This window comes from Thermobia domestica, chromosome 13, assembly GCF_964235325.1.
Source record: "Thermobia domestica chromosome 13, izTheDome1.hap1.1, whole genome shotgun sequence".
Lineage (NCBI taxonomy): Eukaryota > Metazoa > Arthropoda > Insecta > Zygentoma > Lepismatidae > Thermobia > Thermobia domestica.
Window position 1 is genome coordinate 66,702,288 of NC_137466.1, and position 19,368 is coordinate 66,721,655.

The 19,368-nt window shown below is 37.5% G+C and overlaps 1 long non-coding RNA gene across 2 annotated transcripts in view; it reads left to right on the forward strand.

Annotated features, from left to right (window-relative positions):
• Positions 1–19,368, forward strand: part of LOC145668204 (uncharacterized) — a 332,744-nt gene that overhangs the window by 288,103 nt on the left and 25,273 nt on the right. The gene's annotated exons all lie outside the window — the stretch shown is intronic.

The following is a 19,368-nucleotide window of genomic DNA, read 5'->3' on the forward strand; positions in this document are numbered from 1 at the left end:
TGCGAATATATTGAAAACGAATTGTCCAAGATACAGTAGATGGTTGTCAAAAAGTATTGGGAAGACCATCATCCAGCAAAGGATCGACAATTGTTGATAATGGTATGTATGTGTTTCAAATATAAATAACCCTCGCCACCTCGCTCGTATAACCAAAATTCTCATTCTTAATATCTGAGCATTTGAGATTAAGAAATAAACGACTATACTTTGTTCTGTGAGACAATATTTTAAACCCTGTAGCTGTAAGAATTTCTAAAAACAAAGATGGTTAAATTAAAATTTACTGTTCATGGGCATAACTGGCTAAAATGTACTGTTATGTCTGGATATAACAAACGGTTTTGCGAACTCGAAATATTTTCACAACCGGTTCTCGCGAACCGGTGCGAACCGGCTGAATAGCACCACTGCGTTTAAATTTTTTTCCTGAGGTTTGTCTTTTCAGGTAAATTACTATACAGTGTGTATTCATTACGTTTTATTTTCATGTATAGTAAAGTCTCTATGTTTTCATAAAATACGCACTTTTCTTATGTTTAAGGGTAATTGGGCAGTTTATTGTCTGTTATATTCTCAAACAACCAATACATACAAGTACAGTACTGTATTTTCTGAGGAAACACTCGTATTTATTCTTTTTTAATCTCATTCCCGATAACCCAGCATTTTCACATACTTGGCCACCCTTCGGTCCGCATTATCCCAAGTTTTCGGTACTCTACTGCATTGGTAGAGGCAAATATGCCATAATAGACTCCATGGAATAATAGACAGAGTCATAATGAATATAAAGGATAGTACTCAGTCGAAATAATCATAATAAATGTAATCGATACAATTATACTGAAAACAAATAAATAATACTGTACTAGTCAAGATAATAATGAATGTAATTAATAATATCGGCCGAGACAGAAAATAAAACATTATACCGCTAACGCTCTTACCTTTGATGCGGGCGGTCCCAAGTTCGATTCCCGGTGGGAAGACTAGGTCAGAAAGGCGTAAAAGCCTTTTAAACCCCAGTCGTTCTGAGCAAGGTTTTCCCTAGGTTTTCCTAATTCACACCAGGCAAATGCCGGAATCATAACCAAATATAAAAGATCCTAGATCACTCCTTTAATTCTTCATTTCATCGATAATCGCCAAGGGACATCATCCTTCATACATGACGGTTTTTTTTTAAAAAAAAAGTCCATAGATGCCGACCGCTCACAAATGTAATTCCTAATCTTAACTTTTTAAGAATGTTATAATTCGTCCAATGTATAATGTTGGCTGAAAAGTCATAATGAATACAATGAATCCTCTACTGATTAAAACAATCGTATTGGATGTAATGAACAGGGCCTTCGTTTGGAAGGGCAATTGCTCCTGAGTTTGAGCAATATGTAAATTTTAAACAATTATCTAATCTAATATAAATTAAATAAAGAATTTGTTTATGTGTTTGTCTGTCTGTGTGCGGTCTGGGGACCAGACGACTGACCAGAGAGTTACCAAAATTTGGCCACGGATACCTTGGTCCAGGCCCCAGACCAAGGCAAAGCGATTTTTTCAAAATTCGAACCAGGGGGCTCTCAGGGAGCGTTTACCGGGATATGTAAAAGTAGTAAAAAATGGCCGATATTGGTGTTGAATTCATAGTTTTTGCTGTCGCTCAGATCATGGTGAAACTCCGATCGCATTAACTTCCAAATTCACCCTTTTCGACTGCGGGCCGGGGTCACCAGGGGAAGGGGATTACCGAGAATATAAAAGTAATCCAAAATGATCGATATTAGTGTGAAATTCATAGTTTTCGCGGTCGCTGAGATCAATGGTGATACTTCCATTAGCGATGACTTGCGGGCCTGGAGTCAGCGGGGAGAGGATACCGAGACATGTAAAAATTCAGTTCATCTGAAGGATTGGATTCTGTGGTGAATTAGTGACTGTTAAAATTAAATTCATCCAAAGAATTGGGTTCTTGAGAATAGTTATGGCCAAGGGCGCCCATCAGGTTATCAGGTTATGGTTAATCACAACATGGGCGCCATTGGTTATGGCCCAGTGGCAGTCCGCAAAATAAAAATGAAAAAGCATATGATTTGTTCTTTTTTCTTCTTTCGTTACTTTTTTCTTATTCTTTTTCTTTTTTTTTTTAAAAAAAAAGAAATTCCATGCGTAACATGAAGAGTGTAACCGAGCATACCTGTATAGAGATTTCAGATCTGAAAATATTTTGAGCTCCTTCATGGCTAAGCGGTTAGCGTACGCGCCTTTGGCGTGGGAGACCCGGGTTCGATTCCCGGAGGGAGCTCATGTGGTTCGGATTTCACGTTAATCAGTAGGTCCACGTCTCATATAGCCTCGCTGCTGAAAGGGACGCTAAACTAAAAAAGTCAATCAACCTGATAATATTTTCCCCAATACTGCATTTTGGTTGCCAAGTCCGTTCTACAAGGTAAGGCCATTGGTACCGGGGCGAGTTTTTAAAATACAGCTTTCATATAATTAGTTTCAAATGCTCGTAATACTAACTCTAATTGACCTAGACACCTAAAACAAGAAGCAAGTTACCCATAATCCAGCAATATGACAAGCAAATTTCGCTAAGCACCACCTCATGACGTAAAGGAAAATGAAGAATGGCTTCCCAAGAATGGTTCTTACTTTGTTCTGGCCCTCAGTGCGTTATAAGTTGAGCATCACTGATTTACAGAATCGAATCTGTTAGAGTTAAGCGCATCTGAAAGATTGGATTCTTTAGAGAATTGCTGACTCTTAGAATTGAGTGTACCTGAAGGATTGGATTCTTCTTAAAAGAATTGGGATTCTTATTGGTACTGGATAATAGCCTTATCAGGGGCGGAGCCACGGGAGGTCCACCGGCTTCGGACCTCCTGAAAACTTTCCACTTCAACATACATTTCTCACTTTCTCAATAAAGCCATACGTGTTTAACAGAGTACGAAACTTTGGTCTTACTTTATCTGAACTCTTTCTTTTATAAAAACAATCTAGTTCTATCTTTTTTTTTTTTTTTTTTTTTTTTAAATATAGATAGTAGTATTTTACAATTAAATTATGGGTGCAGAATAATACCTATTTAATACTACTTGGACCTTTCCCAACAAAAATTTCTGAGTGCACGCCTGAGCCTAATACATAGGTATGTTGAATCTGGGTTTATTAACAATTTTAAATCGTGCGAAGGAGGTAAGTAAACTGGGCAATGGAAACATTTTATAATATAAAGTGAACACTACTCAGTGGCGGATCTAACCGAAAGTTCTAGCCCCCCCCCCTTCAGTTTCTTGAGTGACAAAAATAATTTAAGCCATTATTTAAATATATTTGGAAGTTTATAGTAAACTCATGATATATCTATAATACAATAATCTGAATACTGAATGGTCCCCCCAGTTTTCACCTTCTAGATTCGCCTCTGACAAACATTAGAAGAAGCTACTGTAGTTGTTCATATAATTACTTGGCGATTTCCCACCCTGTGTTAAAAGGAATCTCAAAACGATTTTTCATTATATTCATTTTTCTTTGCGTGTGTATTATGATTGCGTGTCTCCGTCTCGTTAGCCTTATGAGAGACCATACAAAGTGGTGTTAGCGTACTCTGACGTTTTCTTCAACAATGCTTACGAACGAATGATGAGGTGCGGATGCACCACAATTAACGTTCTCAAATCCTAATGAAATTCCGGGAGCTTCTTACTTTCCGCTCAAGATAATAAAGATATGTTCTTATTGTTGTTATTATTATTTTTATTATTGCTGCTAACTCTACTAGTATATATACAGAGAGTATATTGTATATTCTATTGTTAAAAATGTGAAGATTAGTTCTTGATGTTGTAATGCCCACCTAAGAAGCAAAACGGAAGGTGGCAAAAGAAAGAAAACAAATGAGTGAAGATGGGAAAGAATGAAATTTCTCGGTGTGGATATAAAACGTGTTACAACTGAGTGGAAATAGTTCTCATTGGCTGCTTTTTATCTGTGTTCGCACTGTTGAGAATTATGAACATTTATTCCATAGCATTGTATCAATGTGTGATGGTGAATAGATAGCAGTTTTTTTTTTTTTTTTTCGTCTCGCTTATTTCTAACCTCAAATTTATTTCTTACAATTAGACCTAATCTAAGTTCATGCATTTTTGCTTTTCTGACCAAGTTTACAAATTTACAACAAATTAAAGAGCACGTAGTAACGGTGCAATAACTATTCTAGGCTGATGATCTTCCAATTATATATATATATATATATATATATATATATATATATATATATATAACATGTTTGTCATAACTCTTTAACCACGAGACTAATTTCGATCAAATTTGCCACATATATGAAGCTTGGGCCTGGGATCGTTTTCATTATTTCACTTTGACGGAGCAACATAGGGGAGAAAGAGGGGGAAGATATACAGTGGAGTCTCGTTAATTCGAACTTGGATAATTCGAAATATTGGATAATTCGAACAGAAGTCCATTCCCCTTGAAAACTGTATTGAAAACAATAGTAAAAAAATTGTGGATAAATCGAACTTTTGAACCTATGTTTTGGATAATTCGAAGTAAATACAGTTGAAAATTTTTAATGTTGGACAGATGTAAACAGAGAAATACAGTTTTAACCTGTTTTCTGTTATCCAGATGCAGCCATAGGAAAGAGTAATACAAAAGATAAATAGAAAATCTATGTAATGATAAAGATGAAGGTGAGTTGGGGAAGAAGTGAAGATAGAGAACGTGTGCCAATCATATCTTGTTTCAGAATTGGTTGAAAATTTAAGATGAATTATTGATAAAGTCAACCAAATTATTAATATCGTATTCCACGCAATACATGAAATTCAAGATTTATTGACCGTACAAAAACAATCAAATTTAAACAAATGAGGTTTACGACTTCTTAAAAGTGAGAACAGAATATTCAAATTGTTACTGGTGTTTAATTGTTTGGGCTATTCAATGTATGTTGTAGTGTCGTACGTAACTATATTTTCCATTGTACACGTAGGTTGAATTATGTGGAGTCAATGTCGCTTGTTAGTTTGCGGTATTCGATCACGCAAATAATAAGTTACTTGAAAAGTAAAGTCTACACAATATGAATATGTTTTTGATGCACAGTACTTTGTTTTCTTTGTTGTTATATATGTGAAAATGAATGTTGTTGGATAATTCGAATTTTGGATAATTCGAAGTTTTTTCGTGTGCCCTTGGACTTCGAATTAAAAATAGTCTACTGTATACATAAATGAAGAAGAATAAATGAAGATACATAAGAAAATGAAAGAGACTAAGTTTGTGACTTAATAACTCTTCAGGCCGGTAGCCAGCCCCAAAATGTAAGGGGGCCCGGCTGAAGTTGGGGGGGGGGGCGATCCAACGTTACTATAGTTTATCACCATAATATAGTTCATTAGCAAGCTTACCGTGAAAATTTTAGGGGGGCAGCAAAAATTTAGGGGGAACCTAAACCCCTTTGGATACGGGCCTGTAACTCTTGAACCACCCGACCAATCTCGATCAAATTTTTAACATAGATGAGTTTCGGGGCTCGGATGGTTTTTATCATTTCACTTTGATGGTGCAACTTGGGGGAGGGGGAAAGATATATAAAAATGATCGAAAATGACCTATATTAGTGTCGAATTCATAGTTTTTGGGGTCCCTGAGACGAACAATGGCACTTCCGATGCCATTTAAATCCAAAATCAGCCCTTTATTCCAAAATGAAACGTATTTTCCCCGTGTGAAGAACGGGTATTCTGCTAGTATTTCCCTAAAACAACAATGGGATATTGCGATGTCAAAAATGAGACAGGTATGAAACGTCGTGTATGAGACACGGAAGTGTTGTCAACATGCATTTTCAATTTTCTTTGAATATCACTGCAGATCAGACACCACGGTTATCCAACTTATCCCTCCTACTGATACACGAATATGTAGGTTGGCCCAGTGGCTAACACGCGCGTCTTTGTTGTACGAGGTTACTGGGTTCGATTAGATTTTGGGTGTGAGAGCATTGAACACATTACATTGGATCAGATTCCACCTTAAAATGTAGGTCCACATCTTATATAGCATCAGTACTGAAAAGGTATGCTAAACTTCAAGAAAGAACAATAAACAGAGATCAGTTTTTTGGTTTTCAATTTTTTAGAATAACTGAAAATAGTTTTTGAAAATTTTCGGAAAACAATGTTGATTTCACCGTTTGGAGTTTCAATCAACCATTAGTTTTGGTTTTAAAAGCAGATCGATTTCCTATTTTAAAAAAATCGGTTTCGGTATTAAATCGGTTTAAAAATAGGTTGACTTTTCAATCAAAACCTGGTTTCGGTGTTAAAATCGGGTTACTTTTCTACAGAAATCGTTTTCGATAAAAAAAAATAGATCTGATTTTGGAGAAAACCGAAATACTTTTTGTTTTTTTTCTGGAATCCGGCTTTGCCCATCCCCATGAATAATAATATTGTAACGTACCACATAATTGTGTTTACAAGCAACAGTAACGTACGCAGGAATTTATTTTGGGGGAGTCCAAACTCAATATGAGAGTATTTTATATTAAAATTCTTAAAATTGCCCCTAAAATTAGGCTAAATTTACACAAAAGTCGAAATTTCAGGGGGGTCTGGACCCCAGGACCCACCCCTGTGTATGTCTCTGACAAACACCCAAGATTTGATTATGTTCACAAAACATTTTACACGTGCTGCTATTTATAAACAATAACCACGTGCACTTTACGATAGAGTGCTACACCTTACGTTGGAGTACCACAAACTGCAGACGACGGAGACGTGAGCGACACCTACAATCATTGAGAGACCAGCAGCGCCGCCTTTCGGAGTGCCTATATAACGAAGAAGATTTCATGGACAGTCACCAGCTTGCGATTCCTCACCCCTCTTTTAGCTTGCCTGGAGCTTTAAGAGATGCTCAACCTAAAACCTCTAGTTTACTTTGAAACTCTGAACTTTTCCTTTTTTCCGCTTAGCTTGCTTTGGAACTCTGTCGGAATTGTTTGTACCTCAGTTATACCTTGCTTTGGAACATGTAATTTACTCTACCAAACTCTAGGTACCCCTACACAAGGACAATTTTACAATATACTATTGATCATAATCAAAAAGCGACTTTTTATTTTATTATTATTATTGTTATAAAGACGGTAAGGAGGAACTCCATTGTCTCATTCAAAGCAGTTAGGCTGTGTTTTACCTACTCATATCTGATTGTTTTCTCAGTTTGTTGTACTTTCTAGATTCCTCTGAACTAATTTAGGCAAATCGAGTCTAGTCAATGCCTTACTGCGAATGACCGAATTCGTGGCTCGTGACTGAAATCTATCCTATTACCCTCAGGATCTTCCTTGGGATCCTTACATTAAAAATAAACAAATTAATCAATAAAGAATAACTTAAAGCCAATAGTAATAAATACAGTCGAACCTTGATGAGACGAATTTCAAGGGGTAGGGAAAAAAATCGTCTTATCGAAGTATTTTAGTGAAGAGGTTCGTTTTATCGAAGTTTGATATTGCCGTTGTACGTGTTATTGAGGTTTCTTCCACACTGAGAAAAATCCGTTCTCCGGACAGCGGTATATTGCACAAATATACGGTATCCTCTTGCTTACTATAGAAATCAATACGGAGCATACGTTATCCGTATGATACATAGGCACTGCCGTTTGATGTTACATCATGCCGTTGCAGGATGTATGACATCTAACAGTTTTCCGTATATCACATGTATATACTTATGTTACCTTCGTCAGCTATATGCTATATACGTCCATTTGTATGTGAGATCCTGACCGCCTACATTGTTTCATACAGAAAGTACGTATAGATGGAACACTTATACAGAAAGTATTATAAAACATGCGTTTTCAGTTATACGTCTGGTGTACGTTAAGTCCAAAAACTACAGGAATTACGCATGTAACCTATCTTTTTAAGTATGCCACCTACAATTTTTTTTTCTCAGTGCACATGCTTCAAAACTTTACGCTTAAACTCCACTGTTAGCTCCGTTTTTGTCTGTTTTTCGCCATCGCCTTATTAACACACGCACAAAACAAGGAAAAAACGCAACCGAAACGGTACTGAACACTGCACAGGTATGTGCCAAACAATGACAGAGGAAGGAAGAGGGATGGATGGAGTGCATTCCGCTGCGATTTCATGTCGAGACACTCGTCTGAGTCACTATTTGTTTTGAAAGCTACACACTATCGATGTCGGGAGCGTGAGAAATTCGTCCTATAGAGGTCGCGTTTGTCTTGTAGAGGTTCTGTGCTAAGAATATTCGTTGTATAGAGGTTACTGAGTCCTAGCCCAAATCACAAAAAATTCGTCTTGTGGAGGTTTTTGTCCTAATTACTACATTGTATAGAGGTGTTTTTAGCAATGAGTGTTTCGAAAGTTTCAAGAGGATTTGAAAAAAATCGTCTTATCGAGGTTCGTACTAACGAGGTTCGACTGTATTAGAAAACTAGAAAGTAAACCATATCATGTTCAGAGAATGCCAACGAATGAGCTGTTTCCTAGGTCGTTTTGTTATAGTTCAGGAATCTGAGTACAAATTTAAAGGTCTTAATTTTCGAGCACTTAAATTTACTCATTATAGAATATTAAAGATTTTTTAAAAGATGTATTAGCTCATTTAAGAATACTCCGTAAGTTTTAGCATACCTACCTTCCAAAATAGTTATATTGTTTGTTACTATTGGCAGTGACGATAGTGATTACTAGGCGTGACTGTTGGTTTAGGTTCCGTAGATGGTTGCGAAACCACTTATTTTTAACCTTAAAAAATGAAAGTATAAAAATTAAATGCAATAAAAATTTTATGTCTAATGATAATAAATGAAATAGTGGAATAAAGAAAGTGGGAGGAAAGGAGGGAACCAAGAGGAAACCCACACATATTGGTTTCTGCCCAACAAAGAACACTGTTTTTTGTAAAGTTTAAAAATAATGTTTAATTGAAAATAAAAGTGTTCGTGCTCTTCAGCACAAGGGAATATTGGTACAGCTCTTAAAAATTCATATATTTTAAAAAATAATGAAAGACAGCGGTTCAAGCTTATGGTTATATGAGTGATGCAACCTCAGCAAGTAACATTGGACCTAAGGCCACGGAGCTCTTACTTCTTAATACCTAAGAATTGTATTTTATACCTATATACGAGGTGTGTTCAAAAATACATTTATTGGTTTGGGAATCAGAAACACTATTCCCCTCCAAAGTAGTCTCCTTAGTAATGCATACACTTCTCCCAGCGCACCGGCCATTGTTGGAAACACTTCTGGAACCCACTTTTTGGAATGGTGAGAACCGTGCCATTGCATTCCGGATGATGTCTTCTCTTGACTCAAATCGAGTCCTTTTTAGTGACATTTTTTGCTTGGGAAATAGCTAAAAGTCACACGGAGTCATATCGGGTGAATAAGGAACCTGACGATAAACAGGAATGTTGTGTTTGGTGATGAAAGCCTGACTCAAATTTCGAGGACACTTTTCTCATGCTCAAATTCTCGTTCAAAATTCATTACACCGATCAGATTGATTAGTTTCCGTTCGAGTATTGCCAAGCTTCTGGTAAAATTTAATGCAATATCGTTGCTCAAGTTTTCTGTCATTTGGATAAGGACAGCCATCCAGTTTCTGGAATTCGAAATAAGGCCTGTTGAAATTTGGCTTTTTCGCGATTTTGGACAGCTCTATCTCTGAAACTATGCACTCTTCGCCATAGATCCATATGAACTTTTTTTCTTATTTTGATGTGGGGAATCACCTCTTACAGTTTGTCGGTATAGTTCATTAACACCCTGTATATATATATTTTAGGGGAAAACAATATGAAAGTCCTACGAGAGTGATGCTTGCTTTACACATGAAAGACGAGATACACTGTTTATAATACGTGAGAAAATATGTTTGCCTATTATTAATCTGTTTCCTTTCGTTCATTCTTCGTTCTGAGAAGTTGAGAGGTGACAAGAAATTTCCTTGTGTGGAGTGTCTTTCATATTCCACGGTTAGTTGCTCCTCTATTCCTCCAGCACAGGAAGTTGTCGCGGTTCTGGTAGTTGTTTGTTGTTTATTGTTCGAGGACAAGAGGGACGTCGCCAAGGATGTCAATGGGGAAGAAAACGAGGAGTGTGACATCATCATTTTAGGAAGCAAAAAATAATGAATTTGTATGAATTCGAAAAAGGAAAACAATTGATAGAACAAGAATATATCTATAAATGTAAAAAATTATAATTATTTAATATATTTTAAATACCTGAATGAGGTACACTCACTGAAAGGTAAAGCTCTCGCTTCTGGATCGATTTTAAGCCATACTAGTCTGTGTTGGAAAAGATCACGCCTTTGGTCTTTCGTTCCTGAGTTCTCCTATTTTGTTTCATTATCTTCATTCTATCACCACAGTGAAGACGCTAGAAGAGAGCAAGGGGCGGGTAGCATCGGCCGCCCCTAGTGTAATGTAATGTAGGCACAGTAATACAAAACTATTGTTTTTCAGTATATAAAAAAAATATCTACTCCCCCAAAAATGTCTCTGCTACTCCACTTGCTCCCCTCGAAGAAATAAAGCTGGCGTCGTCACAACTACGTCATCAGTGACTTGCAAGTATTATTTCGTCTTTAGCTACGAGCATTGAAATCTCCTTTGATGTTGTTCACCTATGGTGCTGTGGTTCCTACTAGTGCTGTTGAATTTTTGTGACATTTGCGGTTTTCGGTTTTTTAGAAAACCGGTTTTCTGAAAACCGAAAACCGCAAATGCGGTTTTCAAAACCGAAACCGAAAAAGCGGTTTTCAAAACCGAAACCGCAAATGCGGTTTTCAAAACCGAAACCGAAAAAACGGTTTTCAAAACCGAAACCGCAAATGCGGTTTTCAAAACCGAAACCGCAAAAGCGGTTTTCAAAACCAAAACCGTAGAAGCTCTTTTTGAAAGCGAAAGCCGCCTGAAACCGTGTTTGCGGTTTTATGAACGAAACCTTGTTTGTCCTTTTCAAAGCAGAAACAATGTTTGATGTTTTTAATTACGCCTTTTAACAATTGTGAAAGCATTTATCGATCGAGACAATTGTATTGATTTATGTCTGTGTTTTAACTCTTTTTATTTGCTCCAAGACTATTATGGTAATATATGCAGCACTGTGCGAAAGGGATTGTTCGATGGTTGTACAAGTCACAGCTAAATTAGGGTTGCAATATTTTAAAGTCAGAAAAGTGGGGAGTTCTAAACCGTAAGTACTGATGTGAACTTGTGTGTTACAAATACTGACCTTGGATCCTTCGCACTTTTTTTTTTTTTTTTTTTTTGAAGTTACTTCTTTGATGACACTTCCAATGTACTTTTCGGCTGCAGGGAAGCAAACTGGACCCCACCTGATTTTCATATATTTTGTAAATTAAACCACGAGGAACACGAATCTGAAGGAATTTTGACATTCCGAATTTCGGAACTCGAGATATTCGAACTTGAAGTGACCACGGAAGCAAACTGGACCAAAACTAATTTTTATATATTTTGTAAACTAGACTATGAGGAACACGAATCTGAAGGAATTTTGACATTCCGAATTTCCGATCTCGAGATATTCGAACATAAAGTGACCACGGAAGCAAACTAGACCCCACCTTATTTTTATGTATTTTGTAAAGTAGACCACTAGAAACACGAATCTGAAGGAATTTTGACATTCCGAATTTCCGATCTCGAGATATTCGAACATAAAGTGACCACGGAAGCAAACTGGACCAAAACTAATTTTTATATATTTTGTAAACTAGACCACGAGGAACACGAATCTGAAGGAATTTTGACATTCCGACTTCCCGAACTCGAGATACTAGAACTTATACAGTAGTTTTACATGGTATGTATAAAATTAACGAAGAAAGTTATGTCGCTTTTTGACCTATTACCTTAGAGCATCGATATGTCACCTAAGACCAGGGGTGTAGCCAGCAGGTTTCTGTAGGAGGGGCTCGTCGTTTTTGAAGGGGGGCGAGCTACGATCTAAAAAAAAAATGTGTTGCAGCTAGTGTTTTTGAAGCCTGAAAAAACCTGGAAATTTTTTGTTTTCTTCCAGAAAACTAAAAGCACTGTTTTCAGCTGCTTCTTCTTCTTCTTCTTACTATTATTATTAATAACAAAATAATAATAATAATAATTTCATAAATTATATTACAGATAGTTTGTATTATGTTTACCAAGAACTACTGCCCCGACCAAACATTATACCTTTGTTCATAACTATTTCAATACACAGAACCGATCTATAAAGGTAAACAGGAAAGTTCTATCGCTTTCTCACCCACCACCATTCATATGTCACCTAACACGTATGTGGAAGATTAAGAATACATCGATAACCTTCTGCAAACGTTCTGGAAGGCCATTTATTCCATCGCGGTAGAGGTTGGTGTTCCGTGAAGCGAAGAAGGTATCAAGTGCATTTTGCACCTCTACTTGGGATTTGAGTTGGCATCCTTTAAAGGTGATTGTCCAAGGAAGGGAACAGATGATAATCGGACGGTGCAATGTCCAGTGAGTATGGCGTATACAATAGTGTTTCCTATCCAAGGCGTAAAATGGTGTCCCGGGTCATCCTAGCCACGAGGAGCTTAGCGTTGTCCTGTAACATAAGGACCCCTTTGGGATTCAGAAGTGCTGGCTCCAGAGTTTTGAGTTTCGCTTGAACACTGATCAACTGCTGACAGTACACAGTTGATTGATGCGATGACCAGCTGGTAGCAGTTCCCGATGCACGATGCCGCGAGCAGTTCATAAACACACAGGAGGACTTTCTTCTGGTGTAGTGCTGGTTTCGGCTGTCTTGGAACCGTTCATGGGATGCTAACCAATTATGACGGCGCCGTGGAACTTCGTACAGGACCCATTTCTCATCACATGGCAACACCTTGTCCAGAAATGGCTCCTTCCTCAGACGAGACAGCAAAGAAACACAGGTGTCTGCTTGCGTTGCCTTTTGACCCGGAATCAAGTTATGTGGGACCCATCGACCCAACTTCTAGTGTTTTCTCAGTTGATGAAGGTGCTGTTGAATGGTTTCGCCACTCACACTGAATTGTCCACATGCCGTAAGCGTCGGTGGACCACAAATGGGCAATTAGCGACATCTCGCCAAACATTGGCGGCGCCGCAGCGACGATTCCCGGTGGCCCCTCTACCGTTTTGAAAATTATACCACCAGCGGCAGAGACGCGACAAAGCACCAACGAACCATAAACTTACTCCCCCAAACGTTAAATGTTAAATCGGCTATATGTGTGATTTAGTTACATTAAGGTGAGTCTAAAAAACACTTTAAAAAGTATCAAAAAAATTACCCGGCAGGGGACTCAAACCACCAACCTTATGATTACTAGGCAAGTGTTCTTCCTACTTCGCTACGAAGGCGATGAAGGAAACGTCGCTTGTAAAGGGATAAATCGTTAAGATCTTTTTAATTGGGTCAATCAGAGTGCTCCTTTAACCGTGTATATTCGACGATAACTGTTTGGAACTAGATAAAATGTGTGTAATTTTGTAACAAAATCACGCGTGTCTATTTACTTTATTTCATAGTTCCCCCATACTCACTTTCTAATGATCGATGACAGTTGCCATCTAAATTCATGCAATTATCGCACTTATCTCAAGATTTTTCATTTCATGATGTTGAGGCAGAGGTTATTCTTGACCCCCGGAGCTCACTTTAGGAACAATTCTCCAGGAAAAAATAATATATAATAATAACCGCATGCACATGACTGGCGATAGTTCGTGTTGGTTCCTTCACGATTCTCCGCAAAGAATCTAAGAAGTGCGGACCAAAACAAAGTTCTCGCTGGTCGCTGCTACGCGGTGGTAACTTCAACACCCCGAGATATATGTTTCGACTCGACGAAACCCCGCCGCCAGTGAGTGCCAAGTATCGCAGACCTCCACAAAAAGCGACAGAACTTTCTTGGTTACTTTTATACATAAGACTGATTTTCTTTGAAATTGCACTTAATTTATTTAAGATTTTCTGACAAAAATGTTATTTATTATTCGTGACGAAAAAGACATAATTATTTTATTAACAGCTATATCTTACTTACTGTTTTACACGAAATAGCATTCAAAAAAGGGAATTAATTCCAAACTGAAAAACTGAATAAAAACGTTGCTTTTCACCAAATTTTCTATCTGATAAAAGTTTTCTTAAAACACTAATTACAGCATATAAATAATATAATGTACTTACGATTTAGTACCATTGTTTTATGATAGAATTTATAGTACCTTGTCAAAACGTTTGTCTTCAAACTGTCAAATACAAATCGCCGTAAATTGAGTAATCTGCTGTCACAAAAAGTATACCATACTATTTTCGGATGGCTATAAGGAAGAAATACCATACTATTTTGTGATCGGTATGGTAAAATACTATTTTTCCATACTATTTTAGCGTAAATTATTAATTATATGTAAACTTTGTTATTTTTAAATGACTGAAGCGAAGTAATCTCACGATGATGTTTTAACATCTGGCCATTAGGAGTGCCAGGAAATCATTTGGGAGGCTGGCCCCGATGCCCCCCCCCCCGTGGCTACATCCCTGCCTAAGACGTACCTGGAAGATCAAAAATAGTACCCATCAGTATCAACGACCTTCTCCCAACGTTCGGGGTGGGCATGGATTCCTTCGCGGTAGAACTTGGTTTACCGTGAAGCGAAGAAGGTATCAAGTGTATTTTGCACTTTTACTACGGAGTTGAACTGGAATTCTCTAAGGTGAGTGTGCAAGGAATGGAACAGGTGATATTCGGACGGTGCAATGTCCGAGGAGTATGGCGGTTGCAATAGTGTTTCCCATCCAAGGCGTAGGATGGTGTCTAGCCATGTGGGGCTTAGCGTTGTCCCGTAACGAGAGAACCCCTTAGCGATTGAGAAGTGCTGGCTCCAGGGTTTTGAGTTTTTCTTGAACACGGCTCAACTGCTGACAGTAAACAGTTGCATTAATGTTCTGCTCTGACTAGCCGGTAACAGTTCCCGATGCACGATGACGTGAGCAATCCACCAAACACACAGCAGGACTTTCTGCTGCATTACTGGTTTCAGCTGTTTTGGAACCAGTTCATGGGATTTTAACCAGTGGGGACGACGCCATGGAGCTTCTCATCACATGTCAACATCCTGTCCAGAAATATCTCCTTTCTCAGACGAGACAGCAAAGAAACACAGGTGTCTGCTCGCGTAGAATTCTGGCCCAGAGTTAATTCATGTGGGACTAATAGACTCAAATTGTACTGCTTCCCAAGTTGATGGAAGTGCTGCCGGATGGTTTCTCCACTCACATTGAATGTTAGCCCCAGTTTCTCACAGGTCCTTCCGCTGTTCGCCTCAATTGCTACCTGAAGATTTTCATTTTGTACATGTGTTGGTCTTCCGGCACGCGGTGCGTCTTTCGTGAGTGTTTTGTCACCGTCCTTAAACTTTCTAAATCACCCTTGCAGTGTCTGCGTAATCACGACACCCTCACGAAAGGCCTGAGATATCTTCCGCCCCGCTGCAATGGCGTTTGACCCAAGTTTGAACTCGTACAGCATACACGCCCTTATGACGCTCTGTGGAGGTTCCATATTCACTCTGTCCTTACACAAGTTCACGTTGTAACTGAACTGCCACAAAAAGGTAGAGTGTTGGATATACCCACACCAACATCTGACCTTCGCCTTTTCTCCATTCGCATTTAACTCACGGTGTGAGGATCAATTGAACACAAACCTCCACAAAAAGCGACAGAACTTTCTTGGTTACCTTTATATATCTCACAGGACATAATATTTTTCGTATAGAGAATATATCTATATTAAACTTAAAGTTTTAATATCTCGAGTTCCAGAAGTCGGAATGTCAAAAATCCTTCAGATTCGTGTTCCTTGTGATCTAGTTTACGAAATATATAAAAATCAGAGGTGTAGCGGTTAAGACTGTCAGAGTTGTAGCGCTTTACGTTGAATATGCCAAGACTTTATCCATTAAGTCGTCTTAGATTTTTCTTCAATCCCAAAATGCGGGTGGTTTTTCGTGATTAAGATACGTTTAAGCGAGGGACGAATATAGAACCTGAAAATCGGGTGGTACCCTCAAAAATCGGGTAATATGACAACACTAAGCTAAATAGAAAATAAGGTGTATCCCTATTTAAGATCACTACACCTGCAACACATGAAATCCAACTTGAAATCTCATCCACTTAGACAGATCTTTTATATTATCATTACTCTTTCACCTTGTTTTTAAATAGTACTGCCACTCTTTCTTATGTTAACAAAAAAACACCACCTCCATTTCTTAAAAAAAAAAGAAAAGAAAAAAATAGATCGCAATACACAATTTTATTGTTGATTTGTTGCCACTCCGATAAATGAGAATGTTGTGGTTTTGCATGTGTTGACTGGTTTCTTATCGCAAGTCCCAGACACCTGCAATAGTTCATACGTGAAGGGAACGCCGATCATATTTTATTCTACTGTATATCATTTTACTTCCCAATAACGATAGCCGTGCCTCTTTGTGACAAACTGCAACTTATTTTTTTTTATTCTGCCAATTGTATAAGTATACTAAACAAGAATTTTCCTACACATTAAGACATTTTAAGAAAAAATATCTTATTTCCCTTTGCAAATTTTGCGCATTTTTTCCTCCATCTGGCAACTGTGAGTCGAAGATGGGAAAGATTCTTTGCTGTTTTCTCGTCATTACTTGACATTAGTGCTGTCGAATTTTTGTGACTTTTGCAGTTTTCGTTTTTTGAGAAAACCGGTTTTCTGAAAACCGAAAACCGCAAGTGCGGTTTTCAAAACCGAAACCGCAAAAACGGTTTTGAAAACCGAAACCGCAAAAGCGGTTTTCAAAACCGAAACCGCAAAAGCGGTTTTCAAAACCGAAACCGCAAAAGCGGTTTTGAAAACCGAAACCGCAAAAGCGGTTTTGAAAACCGAAACCGCAAATGCGGTTTTCAAAACCGACATTTCGGTTTTATGAAATTTCACTTTTTTCAAAAACCGATTTCGACAGCACTAGTTCCTACTTCTATCCAAGCCACACGATTTTGTGGTAGACAACATCCTGTCCATGGGTTTTTTCGGGTATCTCCTTTTACTTCTACATTCTCATTTCACTAATTATTTCACGATCATTCACTTTCATTAAGAGACCTTATCACTGCGAAATTAAAATACCGCTAATTTTACCGTAATTATGTGATATCTTCAAATAGATAAAAGGTAATCAAAATGTGGAATAAGATCGCCATAGACAATATTATTTTGCATGAGGTACCGTTATGAGGAGTCACCTAGTAGCTTTCCGTTTGCAGGCATTTAGAAACGCGAAAATAAATGCCGATTTTCTAAGTGGCTGGAAATCGAAAGCAGATAAGTGAGTCATGACAACGGTATCTCATGTAAAATAATATTGTCTAGGCAGCTCTTGTTCCATTTTTCGATTATATTTTATCTATTTGAAGATATCACATAATTGTTGTAAAATTAGCGGTATTTTAATTTCGCCGTGATAGAGCCTCTTAATGATTTGTCTCCTTCATACCAAAGGACATAATCGTAGGACGCGAACTAAAAAGTTTATTTGATTTTGGGGACACAATAATTGTTATAGCTAGAACCGGTGGTTTGATTCTGTAATTCATATAATGTGATGGGAAACGGTCCATTCTGTAAAGGTTCCTTACGAAAAGAATTCATAAGCTTCAGTTTTCTTTAGCTCAATTTGAAGTCCCATAATCTTGGTAAATATCCCTTCCCGTGTCTCCGTTCTCTAAGGATGGCTCACTGAGCCTAGACGTAAATATGTACACCTGAGACCTCATTAGCCACATGTAGTTCACGCACTTTTTAGCGTCAGGTTGCAGATCTTATAAAAATAAAATAAGTAATACATAATATTTATGTCTCTAGGCATCTATTGATCGAATATTTCTTTATGGGCTGCTGATGAGCATACTGCCACTATACGTGGGTGCCCGGGATACTAATCTGAAATCATTGTGCGCAGTCAATGTGTTAATGTTACTTTTAACGAATCTCAGAACAAAGAGACAAGAAGAAAGTCCTGGAATGATATTGGAAAGGATGGCCTGATTATATTTTTACTATTTTGAGACATTGTATTTGACACATTTCTTTCTCGAATAACAAAATATGTTCTTTCATCAGCATGCATAAACAACTGTCGTAACTGTAAGAAAACTACCCTTTACACACACACACAAAAAAAAAAAAAAAAAATAAAATAAAATAAAATAAAATAAAAAATAAAATAAAATAAATAAATAAATAAAAATAAAATAAATAAATAAATAAAAAGAAATTAGTTTCGTTTGACACTATGCGAATTCAATATTGTAACACACCTATAGTTTCCGGCAGCGTTAGAGGAATAGTGTGAGAGATGCAACATATGTTCATCGGATGCTGAATCCATGCCAAAAACTCTTTCTTGTTATCTCTTATTGTTATTATTGTTATTGTTATATAAATCTTTTGTCTTTTTTCTCAATGGAAAATAATATTAAAACTGGAAGTAATACTAGACTTCTATCGTTTCTGGTTACACTTGAGGAGTAAAGTCGGAGATGGAAACTATTCTTATCAGTGGCGGATCCAGAGTGGGAGATCGGGGCGATCTCTCCCCCAGAAGAGAAACTTTTTTTTTAATTTTATATATAAATAAAACCCATCTCAGAGTTTGGAACTCTTAAAACTAGCTCTTAGTAGCAGTATTACAACCCACCGTTCCCCAGAAGTCCGTCCTGAATCCGCCCCTGATTCTTATGGTTTAACTCAATATTAAACAACCAGGTCTCTGTCTATGTATTACCGCTTTTCATTATGTGATTAGTGTTGAAATCTGAAACCGTAGGTTTCCACCCTTCCGGTTACATTCAAGGGTAGAGGTCGAAATGAAAATTCTCTTGCGAATCAATAAATTCGAAAGACCACTTTTCAATATCTCTTACCACTTTTTGGTCTATGGATAGACCAATATTTAAACTGGACGGTCTTAACACAGGGATAGCCAGAAAGAGATAGAATCTTTTTTGATGTGCTGAATTAATAATAATAATAATAATAATAATAATAAAACACTTGTCACTATTTATTGCCATTTTTGTTCTATAGCCATCATCATTGAAACCGGAAGTGCGGTTTAAATAGAGAGTTAAGCGAAGGAAATGGAACCTATTCTTGAGACGCTTCTGAACAACAGTTTCTGATATAACTTGCGTTTTGA